General features: G+C 37.1%; 1 protein-coding gene across 1 annotated transcript in view; it reads left to right on the forward strand.

The window, feature by feature from the left end:
* LOC150078264 (programmed cell death protein 4-like) overlaps nt 1–14,069 on the forward strand; it is a 129,360-nt gene that overhangs the window by 72,043 nt on the left and 43,248 nt on the right. The gene's annotated exons all lie outside the window — the stretch shown is intronic.

The raw sequence follows: 14,069 nt of genomic DNA on the forward strand, positions 1-14,069 counted from the left end.
ATGTTTTTCAATATGTTTAACACTACACATTTTAGTAAAATGTTATAATAATGAGTGCAATCCAAATGTATAAAATGCATGGGTTTTTTAATTACCAGATGGACAGTCAGTGTTATGTGGCAGCATGTACATAGTTGCTTAGAAAAGATGCACATTTTCGGCATAAATACTGGGATGATGCAACTGCTTGCCAAAGGTGCTACAGAACTAATAATACCACGAGGCTTATGGGATCATTGTCTTCTCCAAACCCGCATACAGGGGGAAAACTACTTGTTTCTTTGTTGCTAGGCTACTACCAGGATATATAACCCCGTGTATATATCTTACTTGACTCTTTATATGATTATAATATAGAGCAAATATATAATTGAACTTAACTTTTTTTGCCTTTGATTAGTATATATTTCTACTGAAAAATGGCATTTAGTTTTTAAAACAAAAGTGAAATGATATTTGTAATGCAGTTTTTAAACAGTATGGGGGTTGGGTATGCCTTTGAACAATGCAAAGCAATTTTAAAGTGGTTCTGGAAATTCTGTTTCTCTCAATTGAAGTTCAAAGACATTTGCTATACAAACCATCATCACAAAGAAAAATTTAAGTATTTATAATATATTTGAGATGTACGGTATGCATAAGATTTATGCAACCAGAGATCTGCAAAATCCCATCGTTTGAAGAAAATGTGCTGATGTGGTATTGCAGAGACTTGCATGATCAGAAAAATGTAAGGTGAGCTGCTTGTGAGATAGTATTCATTATAGAAAGTGTACCTTGCATTCTCAAATGAGCTAATTGGAAATCTTATATCCTAAGATTGCATACACAATATACATGAAGATAATGGAGGATGATACAGTAGTTTTTCTGTGGACATTGATCAACAAACTGAAACTTTTTTTTTCCCTCAAAGGTGTAAATACACTTTTACACTAATTTTAATGGTCTTTGGTATTTTTTTTGGCATGTATAGTTCTGTTAATATGACTGCCGATAATATCAGTACAAGTTAAGTAAGATTATTTCATTGCAAAACACAGACTGATTATAGTTACAATTTTTATCTCTTTTTTAGTCTAAACCTGATACACTTCATATAGTTAAAATAATACTGTATGCTATAATTAAAAAAATAAATAAATATATACATATGTATGTGTAATTATATAACAATTTATATTATATATAAATGTAATTATATGAGTATATATAACTATTATATATAAACTATATATATATATATATATATATATATATATATATATATATATATATATATATATATATACACACAGTCCATTCCGGTTATTTGGGACATATATGCATGGGTTTTTTGAACAGGACTAGTGCATTTTGGCTTGATTAAGCGGCTGCCCCAATTATCCAAAGTTTCACGTAAATAGTTAAAAATACAATGTACCCCACCCCTTACAATTGGTTCAGTGTACAATCAAATCACATTACGACGAACTCGCCATAGCAAAGTACCATTCACTATACGATGTGTAGTAAGCACCGGTCATTGTGATCACGTTTGTGAATTGAATTTTAATTCTATTAAACAGCGATTCTAATTAGAGAAAATAGGAGGAATATTATCCACAGGCTATAAAAGAAAAGATATATTAAGCACAAATTTATCCAGTATTACCTTATCAATTAAAAAATTAAATGATACGTGTAAATTGGAAGAATATACGTTATAATCGGAATAATTAATATGTACATACGAACTAGTTGACATTTCTGTTCACTGACATTTGTGGGTGGGGATTAAAATTTAAAACAGTAAAAAGATAAGCAATCAATAACAAAGAACATGGCACACATAAATTGCAAGTAACACAGTACGCACAAGTGAGAACTGAGTAACGAGTTACAAAGCTTTAAAAATAGGAATGAAGAGAAGATCTGAAAATTAATTTTTTTATATGATTGAAGATTTCATGGAAGTGTAAACATATTTCACCATAATAACCCACAGAATTCCAGCTGTCGGTATTATTGCAAATTCAATAAGATCGAGTTTACTATCCGTTTATGATAGATTTCACTAACAAAAAAGCCCAATAAACAGGTGACTGCTAATTGTTTTATGGTTGTGACCTCCAGAATTTCGACCGACCCACATGGTACCATCAGAGACAATCGTTGGGTAATCTCCAGTGCTGCGGTCTCCTGTCCCGATTAAACGGCATGCTGTCCCAATTAAGCGAAGTAAGCCCTGGAAATTTTCTCAATTGGTTTCTGTTTTTTAAGATTTGTCCCAAATAAACAGCTGCCCCAATTAACCGGTGGCCCAAATAACTGGAATCCACTGTATATATAAATGTAAAAATAATGAAATATATGCCAGTAGAGTGACTGACCAGTGAAGAGAAAAAGATTTTGACAAATAAAACAAAGAAAGAAACAAATGAAAGATAAATACAAGAATAATGAGGAATAAGAGTACTGTTGGAGAAACAATCCTAATTAATTTAGAAAAAAAAGTTCCAGTTAAAAGAAATTTTACTGGAACCTTTACATGATATATCACTATATGTAATCGTAATCTGCCAACATTACAAACAGATAGGTAGAAAAAACTGAAAATAATATCAAATTGGACAGAAAAGGCTGACAATTATGTCCCATCTCTTCGGAGGACCACTAGGCCATAATAGTTAGGGAGACACTGCATTTCGAACACAAATAAATGCTACAACAGAATGACGTTTGCATCAAGCACAATAAAATCTTCTTAATACAAACTCGGTTTACATGAAGTACATACCATTCCCCTGTGAAAGGATAGGCTTTTCTATGTAAATATATTTGTTTATTACAAAATTCGGTTAATATGTATTACAAAGTTTGTTTTCACCCTGTGAGAAATAAATATTGTTATTTTGTATATTTAATATAAATCTGGCACAGTTGTCTGATTATTGGCCTTATTATTGCCTCTGGCCACTTGATCCCTACCTCCTGAAGGATGACACTGACTTGTTAGTAATTACTTTTGTGAAAACAACCAATTTATGGTATCTACAACCTAAGTGCACTCTGAAAAACACCTTTCTGAAAGATGAGATGTTAAATTAACAGAAGAATAAAAAACAGTTTTTTTCTAAGTTGTTTACATAGACTCCTTCGCTCCCAACAGGATTAAGGTCAGTTGCAGTTGTTACACGAGTTCAAAGAGTCTTTTGGTACAGTATACAGTAATCTATTTTTTGTGCCATTTTATCTGAGCTGATGTCTTTTTTTTTTTGGAACTTGAGTCTTTAAATTAATTTAAAATTTGTTTATATTAAATCTTATCTAGCAGTGTTATGGTGACAAAAAAAAAAAAAAAAATGCAATGAATTAAGCTGAAAATTATACAAAAGGCTGATTGGATGGAGCGAAGTAAAATGGACATTGCAAAGGAACACAACATGCCTTTACCTACTTTATCTCGAGGCGCCTCCGTAGCCAGGTGGGAAGGAGCAGCAGTGCGTAGCACACGCTTCTTGATTAGACTGGGGTTCGAGCCCGTGACCACCAAATATGGAGGATGCGGAAAGGTCAGGAAATGACCACCGCATATCCCCGGAGCAATATGGCCTTAGTTGCTAATGCTCCTAAAAACCAAATAACAACAACAACCTACTTTATCTACAATACTGAAAAACCTTGAAAAGTGCCTGACACTGGAGCAGCAATTTAAAAAAAAAAAAAAAAAAAAACTGGAAACAAATTCGCGATGCAAAACACTAGGAGCTTGAAATAAAACTTTGAGTGGTACCAACAAATGTGTGCATCTAATTTGCCAATAATCAGGTCCGATTTTGCAAGAAAAGGCAAATTATCTAGCTCAGTAACATAGAATTAGAGACTTCAAAGGCAGCAGTGACTGGCTCCAAAGATTTAAAGACAGGAATAATTTGGTTTTGTGAAATGTTTGCAGCGAGTCTGGATTAGTCAACAAAGAAAAGGCTACATTTTTGAAAAATATGAGGCAAAGGATATTTTTAATCTTGACGAGACAGGTTTATTTTATAATTTGCTGTTTGAGGAGAGTCTCTTGTCATGGCGGAAAATTAAGTAAACAAAGACTTGCTGTTCTGTTATGCTGAAATTCAGATGGCAGTGCAAAACTAAACCCGCTTGTGATTGGTAAATTTTCTAATCCAAGATGTTTTAAAGAAGTTAACCAACTGACCTGTGATTATGAGGTCAATATAAAGTGCTTAGCTTACGGCCAAAATTTTCTAGTCTTGGTTATCAAAAGTGGACAGAAGAATGGCTTCAGAAAAAAGGAAAGTTTTTTTTTTTTTTTTTTTTTTTGCTGATTCTAGATCGTTGTACAGCACATTCTACCTAGACACTTAAGTTGACAAATATATGGCTGTTTTTACCTAACAGTGCCACCAGTTTTATGCAGCCACTGGATCAAGGCATTACTTATAACCTCAAGAGAGCATATAGAGATTGCCTGATAAGGCACTTTATCTGCAAGATGGTAGGAACAATTTGCAGGCAAATTGGGATGTCTTGGGTGCTATCCATTATCTTGTTATTGCTTGGGACAGTATTGCATCAAGTGTGATAATCAGCTGCTTCAGAAAGAGGCTTTGGAGAGAATATCATTGAAAAACATGATCCAACAGTCAAATGTAATAGCAACATTGAGAAACGGAGGAATCTGGAGGAGCACATGGATTTTGTTGGAGAATTTGAAGAGGTTTGTTGAAGGTGGATGATGAAGTTGCTGTGACACCAACACCCAAAGAGTTGCTGAGCACCAAGATGAGGATGTTTTTGTTACCAGTGAAAGTGAAGCACCCACACACACTGCCACCTAAAAAAGATGCTCAAAATGCTCTGAGCATAATAGAGAATGTGTTGGTCTGCAGTAATGTTGATAAAGAAACAACTATTGCATTTGATAATGTCTGTGCTGTAGTTAAAAATGCATATAGGACAAAAACTGTGCAAACAACATTGGATTCTTCCTTTCTTTGAATTAGATTAATTTATTAAATAGTTAATGGTTTATAGGTCTCCTTTTATATTGAGATTGTAATTCTTTTTACTGTGATACTAAAATTTTGTATATATCAAAATATATGCTGTATAGTATTTTCATTTCTGTTAATTGCGTTTCTCTTTATTTTACAAATAAAGAAAAATCTTTAAAAAAAAATCTTTAATCCTATTACTGTATTGTTAGACAAGACTTTTTTTTTTATTATATTTTATTTTATTAATTTTTTATTTTTTTATTTTTATTAACAGGCTGACCTCAATTAACATGATTAATTCATTCCGCAAGTATATTGCGCAAAACTACTAGCCCGAAGTAGTTCACAGTTTCAACATTTTTCATTAAGTTGTGTGGACCTAACTACTTAATAAACGGAATGGTTAGCTATTTATTTTGGTCTAGGTGTGCCGTGAAAAAATTACTGAGATGCTAAGGGTGCCGTGAACCGAGAAAGTTTGGGAACCTCTGACATAAAATACACAATGAAGAAACAATTTGTTACAGAAATATTTGAACAGAGTCGTTTGAACAGTGTTGACTTTCTCTTTTCATCAATCAATTTCTGATAGCCGACACAATCTTCTCTAGGTCCTGGCGAAATAAATATCACAGAAAACCTCAAACCTTTTGTTTGAAGTTCTCTGCAGTACGAAAGATTTCATCTAGTTCTATTACAGTTATCTCTTTTGCAGTAATGTTTTCATCTGGCTCATTTAAAAATAAGAATTTTTAAATGCAAGTCTGCATTGACTTTATTAGCAGGAGACAGACAAACAAGTAACGTCTTCTTTCGATGATTGATGGAATACACTCAGGCAGGCAGCAAGCAAACGTTCGTTTATTGCCCATCTGACGTGTAGTAAGCTTAACACGTGATTCAAATCTTTTTCAACTATCACGTAAAAAGAAAAAAGAAGATCGCGTTAACTAAATTTTGCATCGTGTAAAGTGAAAATCGGTATAATTTTTTTCAAATAGCGGTAACTGAAAAACACGTTAATCAAACTCACATTATGCGAGGCCTGGCTGTATTATTATTAGATATATAGTAGTTAATATATATAGTGTGTATGTGTGTGTGTGTTTGGTCCTTGGGGTTGACAGACATTCTCTCAGATATGCCAGACAAGTTATACTTGCTACCTGGGAGTCTAAAATGCTGATAGAACTGATATTCGGGTGACATTCAAGTCAAGTGAACCCAATTCCGGATGGTCTGTGACAGCCAAATCCTCTGCTTGCACCTTCATGATGGTGGGACTGGACTGTTAATAACCTTGGGTATAACCTCCATGCACATGCACACTGTGAGTGACCACCCAGGTGTGAACCAACGTAAGCAGGGGTCGAGGTGTGGTGCCCACACCACATGGAGGAATGCTGCCCCTCTGTCTTACCAGACAATACTAGGTCATAGATGACTCTCATCAACTGGTGCAATACCACCACTTTGCTTATTGCAAGCTTGAAGTGGTGGAACCCATGTTTAGTCTCCAGAGCTAAGTTCCAGTCAACCCTTCCCCATCTCTTCCCTCATGCAGTATGAGTGATGACTTTTGAGATTATGATGAACATCGTGGCGAGATCCAACCTTCTTTACATTTCGAGGGTACAGCTCTAAAACAGTATTTGCAGGCCGTCCGCTAGTTAGTACACTGGCCCGAACCTATTGATAACTCTTCAGGAGGCTTCTAGATCAGCTAGTGTATAATCTTGCTACCTCTACTCTGCCAGATAATGACTGGAGAGAGTCAGAGTAGTGTGTATGCGGGGGGCATTGTCGAGGCCACGTTATGTCAAAGATCTGGGTATATTCTTACCATGTGTATGAATGAAATAAATTTCATTACTTCATATGGCATGTCCCACCCACTTTTTCTTACTATTGAATACACCATGAATTGTCAAACTAATAGAGGAAGCTTATCTGCAAAAGGATCTAAACCACCCAAACACTTCCTAGTTCATTTCACAAATATACGTGGTCTCAATTCTAATCTCAGCGATGTCCATTTTCACTTGCAGTCTGCCAAACCCCATGTACTTTTTCTGACAGAATCTCAGTTATCAGTTGATTCAACTACTGCTCATCTCAGTTGCCCAAATTATTCGCTGTATGATTCCTTTCACCTCAAAGGTAGTACTTGTGCACATGTTTGTTCCAATATTCCCTGTCAGAGACTTTGTAATTTGGAATCTCTTCTCTTTTCAATCTTCTCTAGCTTAAAATCTCTCTACCTTATTGTGTCAAATTCATCTGTTGTCTCTACCGTTCTCTCAACTTGGAGCTCTTTGACTTCCTCTCTTTGCAACTTGGACTTTCTCCGGTCAAACTTTCCTAACAGTGAGGTAATGTTCCTTGGTGATTTTAATGTTCACAACTCCAGCTGGCTTCTGTTTTCTAGTCACACCGACCCAGCTGGTCGAGATGCTGAGGCTTTTGCAAGTACTAATGACCTTGCACAGATTGTTTATTTACCTACGAGAATACCGGACAATCCGAATCATACAGCCAATACGCTTGATCTTTTTCTCACAAACAACACTTCTAAGTACACGGTCGAAGTGAGAGGGCCTTTAGGCACCTCAGATCACAACTTCTCCAATTGATTGTCTCTTCTCCAATAGAGCCTTTATCTCATGGCTATTCCCAACTTCGTTTTGTTTGCCATTACAAGAATGCAGAATGGGATGACCTGCGAGGTTTCTTTTCTTCTTTTCCTTGGTCGGATTACTGTTTCAAAACTTGTGATGTCAACGTTTGCTCATATCATGTCAGTTAAATTATTCTTGTAGGAATGGAATCCTTTATTCCACACTCCACTTTAAAATCTCTTCCTTTATCTAAACCTTGGTTTTTCAATAAATGTGCTAAGGCTGTTTAAGAGAAGAACGTTGCATATCGTAATTGGCTTGTTTCCAAATCTTTAGTTTCATTTTCTGCCTACACCAAAGCTCGCAACAATTGTAAAGCAGGTATTAATTAGTCCAAACTAGATTTTGAACAGGCTAAGAGTAGAAAACTTGCTTCTTGCCCTAATGATAGCTGGGCATTCTGGTCTCTTGCTAAAGCTATTGGCCGCAACTTTTGCCCTGACCTCTGTCAAAACCAGTTGGTTCGGTTGTCACTTCAGCCAAGGATAAAGCTGACCTGCTAGTATTCCATTTTCCTTCCAACTCCTGCTTTAATGATCTTGGTAAAACACCTCCCGCCATTCCCAGCACACTCCATTTAATGCCTCCTGTGGTCTTCTGTCAAAAGGATGTCAGAAGGGTTTTAACGAATCTTGATGCTAAGAAGGCTCCAGGTCCTGATGGTATTTCTCCACTGGTGCTCCTGAACTTATTCCTGTTCTTTGCTGCCTTGTTTTTTTCACTTTCTTATTCCAAAGGTGTTTTTCCTGCTGCTTGGAAATTTGCTTATTTCCAGCCAGTTCCTAAAAAGGGTGACAAATCCCTCTCATCCGGTTATCATCCCATTGCAATTACTTCTACTCTTTCTAAAGTAATAAAGAAATCAATTAACCGCCAACTCTTAAACTACCTAGAAACCCTGATCAACGATCACCATTATGGATTCCGTCAGTGTCGATCCACTGGTGATATTCTGGCTATGTTACCCATTTATGGACAAATTCAATGGAAAAGTTTGGTGAAACGCAAGCAGTTGCTCATGACATCTGAAAGGCTTTCGATCGTGTTTGGCATAAAGGTCTTCTAAACAAGCTTCCATCTTATGGTTTGCCATAAGATGGAAGATGCCATAAAAAACATCTTATGGCATCTTAAGATGCCATAAGATGTTTTTTGTAATTGGTTATCCAGTTTTCTCTCTGATCGCTCACTGAGGGTGATGGTAGATGGCCCTCTGTCTTCTAACTTTTCCACTAATGCCAATGTCCCCCCCAAAGTTCAGTTCTTTCCCCCTACTATTTTCCTCTTGTATATTAATGACCTTCTTCCATTGACTGGAAATCCTATCCATAGTTTTGCTGATGATAGCACATTGCATTCTACTTTCCATTTTGTGAAACCTTGCCCTGCTCTGTCGGCTTCAACTTCTCGAATATCCGCTAACAATTCCTTAAATGCCAGTCTCCAGTGGGGCAAAGAAAACTTAGTTGATTTCAATCTAAATTCCTTCGAAAACTCAGTCTTGTCTTATATCTTGCAAAAAGGATTCTTCTGCTCCTATGCTTATGTTTGGTGACCCTCCAATTTCTAGGCAAAACGATATATCTCTTTTCGGGATTACCCTGACTTCTAATCTCTCTTGGCACAAGCACATTACAAATATTGCTTCCTCTGCATCTAAAAAAACTTGGTTTTCTCTTTCACTCTCGGCATTACTTTTCTTCTAAACAGCTGTTCACTCTGTACAAATCGCAGATCCACCCCTACCATGGAATATTGTTGCCACATCTGGGGCAGTGCTTTCAAAACCTTTTTCAGGCTTCTAGATCCCGTTCAGAAGAGGGCAATTAGGTTAATTAATGACTCCTCTCTAACAGAGTTTCTCCACTCTCTCTCTCTCTCTCTCTCTCTCTCTCTCTCTCATAGATGTACTATTTCTGCTGCATGCCTTTTCTTCAGATAGTTCCATGGGCACTGTTCTTCCGAATTGGCTTCTATAATTCCCTCTTTCTCTTTCAATACAGTCCAAATACGTTTCGCCACCAGCCAACACCCATTTACTGTCCAATTTCAAACTCACAGAACCAACTTTTCATCTTCTTGTTTATTCATTCAACTGCCGTTTTCTGGAACCAACTTTCCTTCGTACGTATTTCCTGAAAATTACAGTCTACAGAAGTTCAAGTCTGATGTCAACAAATATCTTCTTTCGTCTTCTCAACCTCCACCCCAAACAAGGTACTAAGTACTATAGGTTCTAATACCTTTTGTGTTTGGGATTTTCATTTTAAAAAAAAAAAGCAAAAAAAAAAGAATTTTGACGCTTTTGTGGGGGGGGAGGACTTGTTACTACAAACCTCGTTATTACAAAATGTGAAAATTTAGGTCCCTTGAACTTTGTTGTTATTTGCTTTTTAGGAGCATTGGCAACTAAGGCTATATTGCTCTGGGGATATGCGGTGGTCATGGGCTCGAACCCCCAGTCTAATCAAGAAGCGTGTGCTACGCACTGCTGCTCCTGCCCACCTGGCTACGGAGGCGCCCTTGAACTTTGTGTTAACGAGATTTGACTGTGTGTGTGTGCGTAATTTAAAATCATTGTGTGGATGATTTTCTTTGTTATGCTTTGTCAAGAACATTGCAGCAATGCTTCTTGGCCATAAAAGTATAAAGACAACGTATACAAAGTTGAAATTTATATTATTTATTACAAAAATACTGAGAAGAATGACGTATACATTATTCTGTATATCAGTGTGTTTTTGCTGTTCTTTCCAACTTACATATTCACTGTGGTAAAATGTTGGACCTTCTTGTTGATGCCAGCGTGTCACTGTCTTTTTCAGTTAGTCAAATACTCAAAAAGTGTTTTCCACGAAGATGTTTATTTACATGTCCAAATAAAAAAAAGATCAGAGCCAAGTCTCAACTATGTGCAGTGAGGCAAACTCTACCCTATGTTTGTAATTTTCATTATATTGGCAGTGTGTGGCTCTACATAATGTAACATAATTTTATGCCTGTTGGAGCCATCTGTTTTTTTTTTTGTTTTGTTTTGTTTTGTTTTGTTTTATAACCCTATTAAGCTATCAAGTGTTAGTATTAATATTTCTTATTTATAGTTTTGCTTTTCTCTAAAAAATTAAACAAAATTGTTGCAGCCAATTTTGGGTTTTTTTTTTTTTTTTTTTAGAAACACTCTGGCCCCAATTGTTTGTTTAGATATGGCAACTTGTGGTTTTTTAGTTCTCTGGATATGATGGATGTGTCCTATCTGCAGATTGGCATTTAGAATAAGAGTCATAATGGAGGATCCAGGTGTCATCACTACCTTTTAAAAAATCTTCAAAGTTTTTTTTACTCCTGCAACAGGTCTTGCCATTTCTCTTGTTAACAGCTGGGGTACCCAATTGCAGCATATTTTCCCTGTAATCCAATGTGTCTGAAATGGCTAATACAAGGGGGTATCAAAAAGTTTGTACTCTGACCTAGATAAACATTAGTAGGAAGATGATATTTTTAATATAAGTTGTCTACACATTCAATAACTAACATGTGAAATTCCATTCCCGTAGGTGATTGTACACTAGAGGTGGAGCCTGGAATCTGAGGAAGGATGCTATGGTTGACAAAGGGGAGTATTGAGAGTGATCAAGTTTCTGCATTTGTAGGGCAAGAACGATCATGAAATTTACTAAGAAAGCTGTGTATGGGTAGAAATTGTCCATCCTGTGACAATGTAAAAATGTGTAAACTGGAGTTCCCTAGTGCAGTTGCAAGTGCCTTTGAGCCAAGAGAAGGAAGGCTATCAACATCTACAGACAGTGAGACTGTTGCGAAGGTTGAAGGGCTGGTGCTGAGTGACAGACGTGTGACAATTAATTTCATCGCAAACACAGTGGAAATTAGTTATGGGTCTGCCCACGGCATTTTACCTTAGACATGACCATCTGCACATGGCTAAGGTCTCCCCACTTTGGGTTCCAAGATTACTGATACCTTTGCAGAAGCAGTGTTCTTGCCAACTGTTGGATTTCTGTAATGTGGATGTTGAGAATTTTTTTTTTTTTGATTGGTTGGTGACAAATGACGAATGCTGGGTGTACCAGTATGATTCGGAGACTAAAGACACGTCAAAGCAGTGGAAGCACACCTCCTCCCCTACCCCAAAAAAGGCAAAGACCACTCCATCTGCAAAGAAGGTGACATCCGTATTTTGGGACAGAAAAGGGGTTATCCTGACATTACCTATCTTGTGGTTCCACACTTACTGGAGAATACTACAGAAGTCTTTTGAAAAAGTTAAGCAATGCTTTGAAGGTGAAAAGGCGTGGTGGAATATTAACCAAAGGTGTCCATCTTCTGTCAAACAATGCACCGGCTCACACGGCCATTGTCACTGCCAACTTTGTTGCCCAGTGTGGCTTCGAACTACTGCAGCACCCACCCTATTCTCCTGACCTAGCACCATTTTGATTCATCTCAGGAAGTCATCAATAAAGTGGAATCGTGGTTTCAGGCAAAAAGTGTAGACTTCTATGATCAAGGCATTAAAAAACTGATTCATAGATGGGGAAAAATGTGTTACTATACATGGAGAGTACATAGAAAAGGATTAAAGTTCCTGTGGTTTCACCTTTCTAGGGCTATTATTTTTAAGTAATGGTGTGAACTTTTTTGATACACCCCCCCCCCCTCTCGTACATAGTATTTCTCTTTGAATACCTAGTGCTTGCATTGTTGCTTATGTGGTTATTGTCCTGCACTTTGCATCATTTCATTCAAAATGTTAGTGTTTTCTTCAGTTCATACTTTGGTCTTCTCCTTGGCTAGACAGAAATGTCAGTGACTCCATTAAAATGTGCAAGCCATTCACAAACATTACTTATTATGTCTCTTCAGTTTTTCATGAAGAGTTTTCTTTCACTGTCCATTAGTAGTTACAGACATCAGTTTGGCTGTTCATAAAATCAGATTTGTTGGAGCCATCATTGGGGAAAGAGAACAACCACCATGAGAGGTAGGAATGAAAGAGCATAGGGACAGGGATCCCTATGTTGGATCCTTGTTTGCTGCTCAGTCCCATACTGGGCAGGGTCTAACCCCAGTGTCTGCATTCCACACCACGGCAGATAAAAAGCTACGGGGTGGTGTCTGCTTGGATGACCATGAAACCACTAATGGTCTACATGGCTATCAGTCTGGTGGGGGTGCTGGTAGAGACACAATTATTGGAGCATTCATTCACTCCACAGTCACTCAGGTTTTATATTTATATTTTCTGTTTAAATTTTATTTTAATATATATATATATATATATATATATATATATATATATATATATATATATACATACATTTTTAAAGTCCCCCCCCCGTCATCCATTTATCACACACTGGGGGTATGCAATGGGTGTGTTAATGTAATAATATGAAACTAAGAACTACTTAACTTAGGTATAATATAATAAAATCTTATTTATATATAAATACTAATTGTGTAATTTATGTAATCATTCACTCATTCCTGGCAGTCACTAACAGTAACCACAGCCTCAGTAATTCCCATTCCCCGTGACATTCAACTCTTTCGCCAAAATTTCAGTTTATCCAGAGTTTACACTCTCTCTCTCTCTCTCTCTCTCTCTCTCTCTCTCTCTCTCTCTCTCTCTCTCTCAATAAAACACTTAACTCAGTCATACTACTAGCTTTCTTGCACTCACACAGCACTCATTGACTCAGTCTCTCAGCATTTCACTTCCACGATCCTCAGCTTACTGCTGTTTTTCAGCTGTGGTGCAGCCCCAGTCGCATGCAACTCTCTGTCCCCTGCAGGTTTCTTTGGACATGTACTGTTCTCCAGGTCTTCCCCCCCCCCACCAAGGCAGGGGGCACCAGTTCTAACCATTGTGTCAAGTCCGGGTGTCTTAGTAGGGGATTACTGTCAAGTCTGGTTTAGTTGTCTTCTGGGCACGGTGAGAGACAAGGGCAGTTTTACTATTGATTACTGTCTTGGTGATGGGACAGCTTTTAGGACATGTCTGTGCAGGTTCTGATTTCAAATACTTTCTGTGTGTAATTGGTGAAAGCCTTATATAGGGTTTCCTCCATGAAATGTTCTTGTCTTCTAGGAAAGAGGACTTTGCAGTCATAACACCATACTCATATCTGGCCATTTTATGGAGTTCTGTATTCATCACAGTGTACCATGGTGCAATTGAACTAATGTTTAGATGCTGCTGCTGTAGATAAGTCACAATACATCCAGATTTAACAGGTTAGCCAGTTAAGAAGAATTAATTGTCTCGCTGACATTCTAGAGTTTTCACTTCTGGGAGGGGGGGGAATTCTTTCATACATTCTAGTTTTTCATCATTGGGAACTCTTAAACCTGCAAAGCGACATGGTTTCTTTTTTCC

This window comes from Mastigoproctus giganteus, chromosome 11, assembly GCF_048544385.1.
Source record: "Mastigoproctus giganteus isolate SK-2022 chromosome 11, ASM4854438v1, whole genome shotgun sequence".
Taxonomy (NCBI): Eukaryota; Metazoa; Arthropoda; class Arachnida; order Uropygi; family Thelyphonidae; genus Mastigoproctus; species Mastigoproctus giganteus.